A 14,659-nucleotide genomic window follows, 5' to 3' on the forward strand; every position below is an offset into this window, starting at 1 on the left:
TTGGAGTGTACATATATGTAGTATCAGTATATAATATTGCAGTGTACATATATGTAGTATCAGTATATAATATTGGAGTGTACATATATGTAGTATCAGTATATAATATTGGAGTGTACATATATGTAGTATCAGTATATAATATTGCAGTGTACATATATGTAGTATCAGTATATAATATTGGAGTGTACATATATGTAGTATCAGTATATAATATTGCAGTGTACATATATGTAGTATCAGTATATAATATTGCAGTGTACATATATGTAGTATCGGTATATAATATTGCAGTGTACATATATGTAGTATCAGTATATAATATTGCAGTGTACATATATGTAGTATCAGTATATAATATTGGAGTGTACATATATGTAGTATCAGTATATAATATTGCAGTGTACATATATGTAGTATCAGTATATAATATTGCAGTGTACATATATGTGGTATCAGTATATAATATTGCAGTATACATATATGTGGTATCAGTATATAATATTAGAGTGTACATATATGTAGTATCGGTATATAATATTGGAGTGTACATATATGTAGTATCAGTATATAATATTGCAGTGTACATATATGTGGTATCAGTATATAATATTGGAGTGTACATATATGTAGTATCAGTATATAATATTGCAGTGTACATATATGTAGTATCGGTATATAATATTGCAGTGTACATATATGTAGTATCAGTATATAATATTGGAGTGTACATATATGTAGTATCAGTATATAATATTGCAGTGTACATATATGTAGTATCAGTATATAATATTGCAGTGTACATATATGTGGTATCAGTATATAATATTGGAGTGTACATATATGTAGTATCAGTATATAATATTGCAGTGTACATATATGTAGTATCAGTATATAATATTGGAGTGTACATATATGTAGTATCAGTATATAATATTGCAGTGTACATATATGTAGTATCAGTATATAATATTGGAGTGTACATATATGTAGTATCAGTATATAATATTGCAGTGTACATATATGTAGTATCAGTATATAATATTGCAGTGTACATATATGTAGTATCAGTATATAATATTGCAGTGTACATATATGTAGTATCGGTATATAATATTGCAGTGTACATATATGTAGTATCAGTATATAATATTGGAGTGTACATATATGTGGTATCAGTATATAATATTGCAGTGTACATATATGTAGTATCAGTATATAATATTGCAGTGTACATATATGTAGTATCAGTATATAATATTGCAGTGTACATATATGTAGTATCAGTATATAATATTGCAGTGTACATATATGTAGTATCAGTATATAATATTGCAGTGTACATATATGTAGTATCAGTATATAATATTGCAGTGTACATATATGTAGTATCAGTATATAATATTGGAGTGTACATGTATGTAGTATCAGTATATAATATTGCAGTGTACATATATGTAGTATCAGTATATAATATTGCAGTGTACATATATGTAGTATCAGTATATAATATTGGAGTGTACATATATGTAGTATCAGTATATAATATTGCAGTGTACATATATGTAGTATCAGTATATAATATTGCAGTGTACATATATGTAGTATCAGTATATAATATTGGAGTGTACATATATGTAGTATCAGTATATAATATTGGAGTGTACATATATGTGGTATCAGTATATAATATTGCAGTGTATATATATGTAGTATCAGTATATAATATTGCAGTGTACATATATGTAGGATCAGTATATAATATTGCAGTGTACATATATGTAGTATCAGTATATAATATTGCAGTGTACATATATGTAGTATCGGTATATAATATTGCAGTGTACATATATGTAGTGTCAGTATATAATATTGGAGTGTACATATATGTGGTATCAGTATATAATATTGCAGTGTACATATATGTAGTATCAGTATATAATATTGGAGTGTACATATATGTGGTATCAGTATATAATATTGCAGTGTACATATATGTAGTATCAGTATATAATATTGGAGTGTACATATATGTAGTATCAGTATATAATATTGGAGTGTACATATATGTGGTATCAGTATATAATATTGGAGTGTACATATATGTGGTATCAGTATATAATATTGGAGTGTACATATATGTGGTATCAGTATATAATATTGCAGTGTACATATATGTAGTATCAGTATATAATATTGGAGTGTACATATATGTAGTATCAGTATATAATATTGGAGTGTACATATATGTGGTATCAGTATATAATATTGGAGTGTACATATATGTAGTATCAGTATATAATATTGGAGTGTACATATATGTAGTATCAGTATATAATATTGCAGTGTACATATATGTAGTATCAGTATATAATATTGGAGTGTACATATATGTAGTATCAGTATATAATATTGGAGTGTACATATATGTGGTATCAGTATATAATATTGCAGTGTACATATATGTGGTATCAGTATATAATATTGCAGTGTACATATATGTAGTATCGGTATATAATATTGGAGTGTACATATATGTGGTATCAGTATATAATATTGCAGTGTACATATATGTAGTATCAGTATATAATATTGCAGTGTACATATATGTAGTATCAGTATATAATATTGGAGTGTACATATATGTAGTATCAGTATATAATATTGGAGTGTACATATATGTGGTATCGGTATATAATATTGGAGTGTACATATATGTAGTATCAGTATATAATATTGCAGTGTACATATATGTAGTATCGGTATATAATATTGCAGTGTACATATATGTAGTGTCAGTATATAATATTGGAGTGTACATATATGTGGTATCAGTATATAATATTGCAGTGTACATATATGTAGTATCAGTATATAATATTGGAGTGTACATATATGTAGTATCAGTATATAATATTGGAGTGTACATATATGTAGTATCGGTATATAATATTGCAGTGTACATATATGTAGTATCAGTATATAATATTGCAGTGTACATATATGTAGTATCAGTATATAATATTGCAGTGTACATATATGTAGTATCAGTATATAATATTGCAGTGTACATATATGTAGTATCAGTATATAATATTCACAATTAATAAGAGCAATAATATTTTCTTTTGCCGTTCCCTGTGATAAAGAACTACAACTCTCAGCATGTCCTGGCTGTTATTTTGGGATAACATAGGACATTACAGAAACGAGGTAATAGAGGAGAACTACAACTCCCAGCATGTCCTGGCGTTCAGCTCTTATAAAAAACCGAGAAAACTCTGAAACCACAAACTCTGCTCCATGCAAAGCTCCGCCCTCCCGGGTACTGATCACATGATGGTGACGTCACCACAGGTCCTTCATCCACTACTTCTCTGCACTGTAGAGCTCCTCCCACTCAGGCACTGATCACATGATAGTGACGTCCCACAGGTCCATCATCCACTACTTCTCTGCACTGTTGAGCTCCGCCCTCCCGGGTACTAATCACATGATGGTGACGTCATCACAGGTCCTTCAGATATAGTCATATTACGGATATATAGCAGGTCCTGGTCGGTGGAGGACTGGTCGTCACTTCTGTTGTGTTCTTCTCTCTGTGATCAGTCAGGAGAAGATTTCCCGTGATTCAGAGCGGTGTATACAGAGGATATATATATACACACTTGTACAGTCTCTCCGGCTTTACATTATTTTCTGGGGATTTGCAGAAAACGCAGCGTGTGACTGCAGTGTAAGGTAAGAGGACATCACGTGGTTGTTGTGCCGCTTTGTATTTTTCTTTGGTGCAGTTTTTGTACTTTCAGACTGCGGGTGACGCGTTACATGTGAGGAGAGAGGTGAGGAGAGAGGCTGCCGGTGACATGTTATATGTGAGGAGAGAGGCTGCCGGTGACGCGTTATATGTGAGGAGAGAGGCTGCCGGTGACGTGTTATATGTGAGGAGAGAGGCTGCCGGTGACATGTTATATGTGAGGAGAGAGGCTGCCGGTGACGTGTTATATGTGAGGAGAGAGGCTGCCGGTGACGTGTTATATGTGAGGAGAGAGGCTGCCGGTGACGCGTTATATGTGAGGAGAGAGGCTGCCGGTGACATGTTATATGTGAGGAGAGAGGCTGCCGGTGACGTGTTATATGTGAGGAGAGAGGCTGCAGGTGTCATGTTATATGTGAGGAGAGAGGCTGCCGGTGACGTGTTATATGTGAGGAGAGAGGCTGCCGGTGACGTGTTATATGTGAGGAGAGAGGCTGCCGGTGACGTGTTATATGTGAGGAGAGAGGCTGCCGGTGACGTGTTATATGTGAGAGAGAGGCTGCCGGTGACGTGTTATATGTGAGGAGAGAGGCTGCCGGTGACGTGTTATATGTGAGGAGAGAGGCTGCCGGTGACGTGTTATATGTGAGGAGAGAGGCTGCCGGTGACGTGTTATATGTGAGGAGAGAGGCTGCCGGTGACGTGTTATATGTGAGGAGAGAGGCTGCCGGTGACGTGTTATATGTGAGGAGAGAGGCTGCCGGTGACGTGTTATATGTGAGGAGAGAGGCTGCCGGTGACGTGTTATATGTGAGGAGAGAGGCTGCCGGTGACGTGTTATATGTGAGGAGAGAGGCTGCCGGTGACGTGTTATATGTGAGGAGAGAGGCTGCCGGTGACGTGTTATATGTGAGGAGAGAGGCTGCCGGTGACGTGTTATATGTGAGGAGAGAGGCTGCCGGTGACGTGTTATATGTGAGGAGAGCGGCTGCCGGTGACGTGTTACATGTGAGGAGAGAGGCTGCCGGTGACGTGTTATATGTGAGGAGAGAGGCTGCCGGTGACACGTGTTATATGTGAGGAGAGAGGCTGCCGGTGACGTGTTATATGTGAGGAGAGAGGCTGCCGGTGACGTGTTATATGTGAGGAGAGAGGCTGCCGGTGACATGTTATATGTGAGGAGAGAGGCTGCCGGTGACGTGTTATATGTGAGGAGAGAGGCTGCCGGTGACGTGTTATATGTGAGGAGAGAGGCTGCCGGTGACGTGTTATATGTGAGGAGAGAGGCTGCCGGTGACGTGTTATATGTGAGGAGAGAGGCTGCCGGTGACGTGTTATATGTGAGGAGAGAGGCTGCCGGTGACGTGTTATATGTGAGGAGAGAGGCTGCCGGTGACGTGTTATATGTGAGGAGAGAGGCTGCCGGTGACGTGTTATATGTGAGGAGAGAGGCTGCCGGTGACGTGTTATATGTGAGGAGAGAGGCTGCCGGTGACCTGTTATATGTGAGGAGAGAGGCTGCCGGTGACACGTTATATGTGAGGAGAGAGGCCGCCGGTGACATGTTATATGTGAGGAGAGAGGCTGCCGGTGACATGTTATATGTGAGGAGAGAGGCTGCCGGTGACATGTTATATGTGAGGAGAGAGGCTGCCGGTGACGTGTTATATGTGAGGAGAGAGGCTGCCGGTGACGCGTTATATGTGAGGAGAGAGGCTGCCGGTGACGTGTTATATGTGAGGAGAGAGGCTGCCGGTGACGTGTTATATGTGAGGAGAGAGGCTGCCGGTGACGTGTTATATGTGAGGAGAGAGGCTGCCGGTGACGTGTTATATGTGAGGAGAGAGGCTGCCGGTGACGTGTTATATGTGAGGAGAGAGGCTGCCGGTGACATGTTATATGTGAGGAGAGAGGCTGCCGGTGACATGTTATATGTGAGGAGAGAGGCTGCCGGTGACGTGTTATATGTGAGGAGAGAGGCCGCCGGTGACGTGTTATATGTGAGGAGAGAGGCCGCCGGTGACGTGTTATATGTGAGGAGAGAGGCTGCAGGTGACGTGTTATATGTGAGGAGAGAGGCTGCCGGTGACATGTTATATGTGAGGAGAGAGGCTGCCGGTGACATGTTATATGTGAGGAGAGAGGCTGCCGGTGACGTGTTATATGTGAGGAGAGAGGCTGCCGGTGACATGTTATATGTGAGGAGAGAGGCTGCCGGTGACGTGTTATATGTGAGGAGAGAGGCTGCCGGTGACATGTTATATGTGAGGAGAGAGGCTGCCGGTGACGTGTTATATGTGAGGAGAGAGGCTGCCGGTGACATGTTATATGTGAGGAGAGAGGCTGCCGGTGACGTGTTATATGTGAGGAGAGAGGCTGCCGGTGACGCGTTATATGTGAGGAGAGAGGCTGCCGGTGACGTGTTATATGTGAGGAGAGAGGCTGCCGGTGACGCGTTATATGTGAGGAGAGAGGCTGCCGGTGACGTGTTATATGTGAGGAGAGAGGCTGCCGGTGACGTGTTATATGTGAGGAGAGAGGTTGCCGGTGACGTGTTATTTGTGAGGAGAGAGGCTGCCGGTGACGTGTTATATGTGAGGAGAGAGGCTGCCGGTGACGCGTTATATGTGAGGAGAGAGGCCGCCGGTGACGTGTTATATGTGAGGAGAGAGGCCGCCGGTGACGTGTTATATGTGAGGAGAGAGGCTGCCGGTGACGTGTTATATGTGAGGAGAGAGGCTGCCGGTGACACGTGTTATATGTGAGGAGAGAGGCTGCCGGTGACATGTTATATGTGAGGAGAGAGGCTGCCGGTGACGTTATATGTGAGGAGAGAGGCTGCCGGTGACGTGTTATATGTGAGGAGAGAGGCTGCCGGTGACGTGTTATATGTGAGGAGAGAGGCTGCCGGTGACGTGTTATATGTGAGGAGAGAGGCTGCGGGTGACGTTATATGTGAGGAGAGAGGCTGCCGGTGACGTGTTATATGTGAGGAGAGAGGCTGCCGGTGACGTGTTATATGTGAGGAGAGAGGCTGCCGGTGACGTGTTATATGTGAGGAGAGAGGCTGCCGGTGACGTGTTATATGTGAGGAGAGAGGCTGCCGGTGACGTGTTATATGTGAGGAGAGAGGCTGCCGGTGACGTGTTATATGTGAGGAGAGAGGCTGCCGCTGACGTGTTATATGTGAGGAGAGAGGCTGCCGGTGACGTGTTATATGTGAGGAGAGAGGCTGCCGGTGACGTGTTATATGTGAGGAGAGAGGCTGCCGGTGACGTGTTATATGTGAGGAGAGAGGCTGCCGGTGACGTGTTATATGTGAGGAGAGAGGCTGCCGGTGACGTGTTATATGTGAGGAGAGAGGCTGCCGGTGACGTGTTATATGTGAGGAGAGAGGCTGCCGGTGACGTGTTATATGTGAGGAGAGAGGCTGCCGGTGACGTGTTATATGTGAGGAGAGAGGCTGCCGGTGACGTGTTATATGTGAGGAGAGAGGCTGCCGGTGACGCGTTATATGTGAGGAGAGAGGCTGCCGGTGACGCGTTATATGTGAGGAGAGAGGCTGCCGGTGACGCGTTATATGTGAGGAGAGAGGCTGCCGGTGACGCGTTATATGTGAGGAGAGAGGCTGCCGGTGACGCGTTATATGTGAGGAGAGAGGCTGCCGGTGACGTGTTATATGTGAGGAGAGAGGCTGCCGGTGACGTGTTATATGTGAGGAGAGAGGCTGCCGGTGACGTGTTATATGTGAGGAGAGAGGCTGCCGGTGACGTGTTATATGTGAGGAGAGAGGCTGCCGGTGACGCGATATATGTGAGGAGAGAGGCTGCCGGTGACGCGTTATATGTGAGGAGAGAGGCTGCCGGTGACGCGTTATATGTGAGGAGAGAGGCTGCCGGTGACGCGTTATATGTGAGGAGAGAGGCTGCCGGTGACATGACACGTGTTATATGTGAGGAGAGAGGCTGCCGGTGACGTGATATATGTGAGGAGAGAGGCTGCCGGTGACATGTTATATGTGAGGAGAGAGGCTGCCGGTGACGTGTTATATGTGAGGAGAGAGGCTGCCGGTGACGTGTTATATGTGAGGAGAGAGGCTGCCGGTGACGTGTTATATGTGAGGAGAGAGGCTGCCGGTGACATGTTATATGTGAGGAGAGAGGTGAGGAGAGAGGCTGCCGGTGACGTGTTATATGTGAGGAGAGAGGTGAGGAGAGAGGCTGCCGGTGACATGTTATATGTGAGGAGAGAGGCTGCCGGTGACGTGTTATATGTGAGGAGAGAGGCTGCCGGTGACGTGTTATATGTGAGGAGAGAGGCTGCCGGTGACATGTTATATGTGAGGAGAGAGGTGAGGAGAGAGGCTGCCGGTGACATGTTAGATGTGAGGAGAGAGGCTGCCGGTGACGTGATATATGTGAGGAGAGAGGTGAGGAGAGAGGCTGCCGGTGACATGTTATATGTGAGGAGAGAGGCTGCCGGTGACGTGTTATATGTGAGGAGAGAGGCTGCCGGTGACGTGTTATATGTGAGGAGAGAGGCTGCCGGTGACGTGTTATATGTGAGGAGAGAGGCTGCCGGTGACGTGTTATATGTGAGAGAGAGGCTGCCGGTGACGTGTTATATGTGAGAGAGAGGCTGCCGGTGACGTGTTATATGTGAGGAGAGAGGCTGCCGGTGACATGTTATATGTGAGGAGAGAGGCTGCCGGTGACGTGTTATATGTGAGGAGAGAGGCTGCCGGTGACGTGTTATATGTGAGGAGAGAGGCTGCCGGTGACATGTTATATGTGAGGAGAGAGGCTGCCGGTGACGTGTTATATGTGAGGAGAGAGGCTGCCGGTGACGTGTTATATGTGAGGAGAGAGGCTGCCGGTGACATGTTATATGTGAGGAGAGAGGCTGCCGGTGACGTGTTATATGTGAGGAGAGAGGCTGCCGGTGACGTGTTATATGTGAGGAGAGAGGCTGCCGGTGACGTGTTATATGTGAGGAGAGAGGCTGCCGGTGACGTGTTATATGTGAGGAGAGAGGCTGCCGGTGACGTGTTATATGTGAGGAGAGAGGCTGCCGGTGACGTGTTATATGTGAGGAGAGAGGCTGCCGGTGACGTGTTATATGTGAGGAGAGAGGCTGCCGGTGACGTGTTATATGTGAGGAGAGAGGCTGCCGGTGACGTGTTATATGTGAGGAGAGAGGCTGCCGGTGACGTGTTATATGTGAGGAGAGAGGCTGCCGGTGACATGTTATATGTGAGGAGAGAGGCTGCCGGTGACGTGTTATATGTGAGGAGAGAGGCTGCCGGTGACGTGTTATATGTGAGGAGAGAGGCTGCCGGTGACGTGTTATATGTGAGGAGAGAGGCTGCCGGTGACGTGTTATATGTGAGGAGAGAGGCTGCCGGTGACGTGTTATATGTGAGGAGAGAGGCTGCCGGTGACGTGTTATATGTGAGGAGAGAGGCTGCCGGTGACGTGTTATATGTGAGGAGAGAGGCTGCCGGTGACGTGTTATATGTGAGGAGAGAGGCTGCCGGTGACGTGTTATATGTGAGGAGAGAGGCTGCCGGTGACGTGTTATATGTGAGGAGAGAGGCTGCCGGTGACGCGTTATATGTGAGGAGAGAGGCCGCCGGTGACGTGTTATATGTGAGGAGAGAGGCTGCCGGTGACGCGTTATATGTGAGGAGAGAGGCTGCCGGTGACGCGTTATATGTGAGGAGAGAGGCTGCCGGTGACGTGTTATATGTGAGGAGAGAGGCTGCCGGTGACGTGTTATATGTGAGGAGAGAGGCTGCCGGTGACGTGACACGTGTTATATGTGAGGAGAGAGGCTGCCGGTGACGTGTTATATGTGAGGAGAGAGGCTGCCGGTGACATGTTATATGTGAGGAGAGAGGCTGCCGGTGACGTGTTATATGTGAGGAGAGAGGCTGCCGGTGACGTGTTATATGTGAGGAGAGAGGCTGCCGGTGACGTGTTATATGTGAGGAGAGAGGCTGCCGGTGACGTGTTATATGTGAGGAGAGAGGCTGCCGGTGACGCGTTATATGTGAGGAGAGAGGCTGCCGGTGACGTGTTATATGTGAGGAGAGAGGCTGCCGGTGACGTGTTATATGTGAGGAGAGAGGCTGCCGGTGACGTGTTATATGTGAGGAGAGAGGCTGCCGGTGACGTGTTATATGTGAGGAGAGAGGTGAGGAGAGAGGCTGCCGGTGACGTGTTATATGTGAGGAGAGAGGCTGCCGGTGACGTGTTATATGTGAGGAGAGAGGCTGCCGGTGACGTGTTATATGTGAGGAGAGAGGTGAGGAGAGAGGCTGCCGGTGACGTGTTATATGTGAGGAGAGAGGCTGCCGGTGACGTGTTATATGTGAGGAGAGAGGTGAGGAGAGAGGCTGCCGGTGACATGTTATATGTGAGGAGAGAGGCTGCCGGTGACGTGTTATATGTGAGGAGGCTGCCGGTGACGCGTTATATGCGAGGAGAGAGGCTGCCGGTGACGCGTTATATGCGAGGAGAGAGGCTGCCGGTGACGCGTTATATGTGAGGAGAGAGGCTGCCGGTGACGTGTTATATGTGAGGAGAGAGGTGAGGAGAGAGGCTGCCGGTGACGTGTTATATGTGAGGAGAGAGGCTGCCGGTGACGTGTTATATGTGAGGAGAGAGGTGAGGAGAGAGGCTGCCGGTGACATGTTATATGTGAGGAGAGAGGCTGCCGGTGACGTGTTATATGTGAGGAGAGAGGCTGCCGGTGACGTGTTATATGTGAGGAGAGAGGCTGCCGGTGACGTGTTATATGTGAGGAGAGAGGCTGCCGGTGACGTGTTATATGTGAGGAGAGAGGCTGCCGGTGACGTGTTATATGTGAGGAGAGAGGCTGCCGGTGACGTGTTATATGTGAGGAGAGAGGCTGCCGGTGACGTGTTATATGTGAGGAGAGAGGCTGCCGGTGACGTGTTATATGTGAGGAGAGAGGCTGCCGGTGACGTGTTATATGTGAGGAGAGAGGCTGCCGGTGACGTGTTATATGTGAGGAGAGAGGCTGCCGGTGACGTGTTATATGTGAGGAGAGAGGCTGCCGGTGACGTGTTATATGTGAGGAGAGAGGCTGCCGGTGACGTGTTATATGTGAGGAGAGAGGCTGCCGGTGACGTGTTATATGTGAGGAGAGAGGCTGCCGGTGACGTGTTATATGTGAGGAGAGAGGCTGCCGGTGACGTGTTATATGTGAGGAGAGAGGCTGCCGGTGACGTGTTATATGTGAGGAGAGAGGCTGCCGGTGACGTGTTATATGTGAGGAGAGAGGCTGCCGGTGACGTGTTATATGTGAGGAGAGAGGCTGCCGGTGACGTGTTATATGTGAGGAGAGAGGCTGCCGGTGACGTGTTATATGTGAGGAGAGAGGCTGCCGGTGACGTGACACGTGTTATATGTGAGGAGAGAGGCTGCCGGTGACGTGTTATATGTGAGGAGAGAGGCTGCCGGTGACGTGTTATATGTGAGGAGAGAGGCTGCCGGTGACGTGTTATATGTGAGGAGAGAGGCTGCCGGTGACGTGTTATATGTGAGGAGAGAGGCTGCCGGTGACGTGTTATATGTGAGGAGAGAGGCTGCCGGTGACGCGTTATATGTGAGGAGAGAGGCTGCCGGTGACGCGTTATATGTGAGGAGAGAGGCTGCCGGTGACGCGTTATATGTGAGGAGAGAGGCTGCCGGTGACGTGTTATATGTGAGGAGAGAGGCTGCCGGTGACGTGTTATATGTGAGGAGAGAGGCTGCCGGTGACGTGTTATATGTGAGGAGAGAGGTGAGGAGAGAGGCTGCCGGTGACGTGTTATATGTGAGGAGAGAGGCTGCCGGTGACGTGTTATATGTGAGGAGAGAGGTGAGGAGAGAGGCTGCCGGTGACGTGTTATATGTGAGGAGAGAGGCTGCCGGTGACGTGTTATATGTGAGGAGAGAGGCTGCCGGTGACGTGTTATATGTGAGGAGAGAGGCTGCCGGTGACGTGTTATATGTGAGGAGAGAGGCTGCCGGTGACGCGTTATATGTGAGGAGAGAGGCTGCCGGTGACGCGTTATATGTGAGGAGAGAGGCTGCCGGTGACGCGTTATATGTGAGGAGAGAGGCTGCCGGTGACGCGTTATATGTGAGGAGAGAGGCTGCCGGTGACGCGTTATATGTGAGGAGAGAGGCTGCCGGTGACGCGTTATATGTGAGGAGAGAGGCTGCCGGTGACGCGTTATATGTGAGGAGAGAGGCTGCCGGTGTCATGTTACCTATCCAAGCGATTCGGAGACTGTTTTCTCGTGACACTTTGTACTTCGTGTTAGTGAAAAAAATGGTCAACAAATTCAAATTCAGTGTTTGTGAAAATCACCAAAATTGAGAAATGTGCATTTTTGTAAATGTTTCTGCTTGTAAGACGGGCGGTTCTACCACACAGAATAGTCACCGGTTCACCTCCCCCACGTGTCTACATTATATTTGCATCGTTTTTTGAACATCCTCTTGTTTTTCTCGGACGTTCCCCGGCTCAGAACTTTAGCAGCGATTTCTCACATATTCAAGAAGATTTCAAAATGCTATTTTTTACAGGGACCAGGTCAGATGTGAAGTGGCCTTGAGGGGCCCATACAATACAAACCCCCATAAATCACCCCGTTTTAAAAAACTGCTCCCCTCAAAGTATTCAAAACAGCATCAAAGTTTATTAACCCTTTAGACGTTTCACAGGAATTAAATCAAAGATGGGATGAAATTCATATTTAATCCTTTTTTTCTGTAACAGAAAGTTTTACCAGAGAAAAGCGGCTCCATATTTATTGGCCGGATTTTGCAGTTTAGGAAATATCCCACGTGTGGCCCTAGCGTGCGACTGGACTGAAGCACCGGCCGCAGACACAAAAGGAGCACCTGGAGGGTTTTGGGGCCTTCTTTTTATTAGAATATATTTTTGGCACAACGTCCGGTTTGGAGAGGTTTTATGGGGCCAAAACAGTGGAAACCCCTCCATTTGTCTAACTACACCCCTCATTTATACAGGGTTATAGTGAGCATTTTGACCCCACAGGTCTTTTGCAGTATTTATTGTTATTAGGGCGTAAAAATTTATATCAACATTTTTTCCACTAAAAAGGTGAATTTTTTTTTCATTTTCACAAGTGATAAAGGAGAAAAAGCCGCCCCACGTTTGTAAAGAAATTTCTCCCAAGTACGGCAATACCCACATGTGGTCATAGCCTTCTACCTGGACACCCAGCAAAGCTTTAGGCCTTATTCACACTGACTTTTTTGTCGCAGAAACCGCAACAAAAAACTAAAGTTGACTCCCATTGATTTCAATGGGAGGTGGAGGTGGTTGTTTTTTTTACCGCGATCAGGAATAACCCTCGTGGTAAAAAGCGACATGCCCTATCTAAGGCCTCATTCACACGACAGGGTCCGAGTGTCGGCCAGGAAAATCGTCCGTTTCCGGACGATTTTCCAGGCCGGTTTGCATCCGTTCCGATTCCATTCCGGGCCGAGTTGCCGTTTTTACCGGCCGATTTGGACCCGATTTGCATCCGTTTTTTTCCCTGTCAGTTTTAAAATCGGATGAATTTCATTTAAATTTGTTGCCACACACAGCCCCTGCAGGCGATGCCACCCAGCCCCCTGCAGGCGATGCCACCCAGCCCCCTGCAGGCGATGCCACCAAGCCCCCTGCAGGTTGCACCCATACCCCCCCCCCCCCTTCCAGGAGAAGTCACTGACTTCAATGTCCATATATGGACAGTGTAGTCACTCACTTCTCCTGTAGCGGAATCCCCAATCCCCGGCCGGGGATTGGGGATTCCGACTCCTACAGCGAGCAATAAAAGACCCTCCTCCTCCTCCTCACATGCACTCTGCACTAGGAGGAGGAGGAGAGAGAGTGCGCGAGCGACGGTAGACCCGGCCATCACTCGGGACACATTCCGGTGATGGCCGGGTATTACCCGGCCCCATAGACTTCTATGGGGGCCGGGCACCCGGCCGAAAATAGAGCATGTCCTACTTTTTGACGGCCGGTTTTCCCGGCCGTCAAAAAATCGGTCGTGTGAATAGCCCCATTAGGGGTCTATTATTCCTAATGCAGCCGGGTGCCGGTCGATTTATGAACGGCCGACACCCGGCCGGGAAACCCTGTCGTCTGAATCCCTCCTTAAGGCATTTTCCGGCTCAAAAACCTCATTGAAATCAATGGGAGAAGTTTTTTTGATGCATTTTTCGGCAAAACCGCTCACGGTTATTCCATCTTTCTGTTGGAGAGATGGCTAAAAAAAAAAGAAAAAAAAAACAAAAAAAACACGCCAACAAACACGTGTGGTAAAAAACTGCTTAAAAGAACCGGAGCTGATTTTTCCAGGCAAAATTTTCTGCCTGCAAAAAACTGTGTGTGAACATGCCCTTAAAGGGAAGCCGTGCTTTTTGGAATAGAGATTTACAAAATTAGTTTTCTGACACCATGTTGCATTAAGCTGAGGTACCAGTGTAGTGGAAAGCCCCAAAAAATTACCCCATTTTGGAAACTACATCCATGAAGAAATGTATCTAGAGGTATTGTGAGCGTTTTGACCCCACAAGTGTCTTGCCGAAGTTGGTGCACAGTGGATGTTGCAGATTGGAAATTGCCATTTTTCCACGGATATGCCATTTCAGTGACCAATATGTTGTGCCACTGGATACACACCCCATAAATTGTTAAGCGGGTTCTCCAGAATACAGTAATACTCCATATGTGGTCAAAAAACTGCTGTTTGGGCACACTGTCAGGCTCAGAAGGGCAGGAGCACCATTTGGCTTTTGGAGCGCAGATTTTACATGGTAGTAGTTTTGTTTGGGGTTTTACTGGTATTTCAGCTTCTAATGTTGGGGC

The 14,659-nt window shown here is 46.6% G+C and overlaps 2 protein-coding genes across 3 annotated transcripts in view; both read left to right on the forward strand.

Annotated features, from left to right (window-relative positions):
• LOC142748047 (uncharacterized) overlaps window positions 1-14,659 on the forward strand; it is a 245,301-nt gene that overhangs the window by 95,961 nt on the left and 134,681 nt on the right. The window lies entirely within an intron of this gene.
• Window positions 3,531-14,659, forward strand: part of LOC142748068 (gastrula zinc finger protein XlCGF66.1-like) — a 128,810-nt gene continuing 117,681 nt past the window's right edge. For both annotated transcript variants that reach the window (XM_075855195.1, XM_075855202.1), the window contains exon 1: window positions 3,531-3,741. The gene's annotated coding sequence lies outside the window, so the exon portion shown is untranslated. The remainder of the gene's footprint in view (window positions 3,742-14,659) is intronic.

The sequence above is a fragment of the Rhinoderma darwinii genome, chromosome 1, assembly GCF_050947455.1.
Source record: "Rhinoderma darwinii isolate aRhiDar2 chromosome 1, aRhiDar2.hap1, whole genome shotgun sequence".
In the NCBI taxonomy this organism is placed as follows: domain Eukaryota; kingdom Metazoa; phylum Chordata; class Amphibia; order Anura; family Rhinodermatidae; genus Rhinoderma; species Rhinoderma darwinii.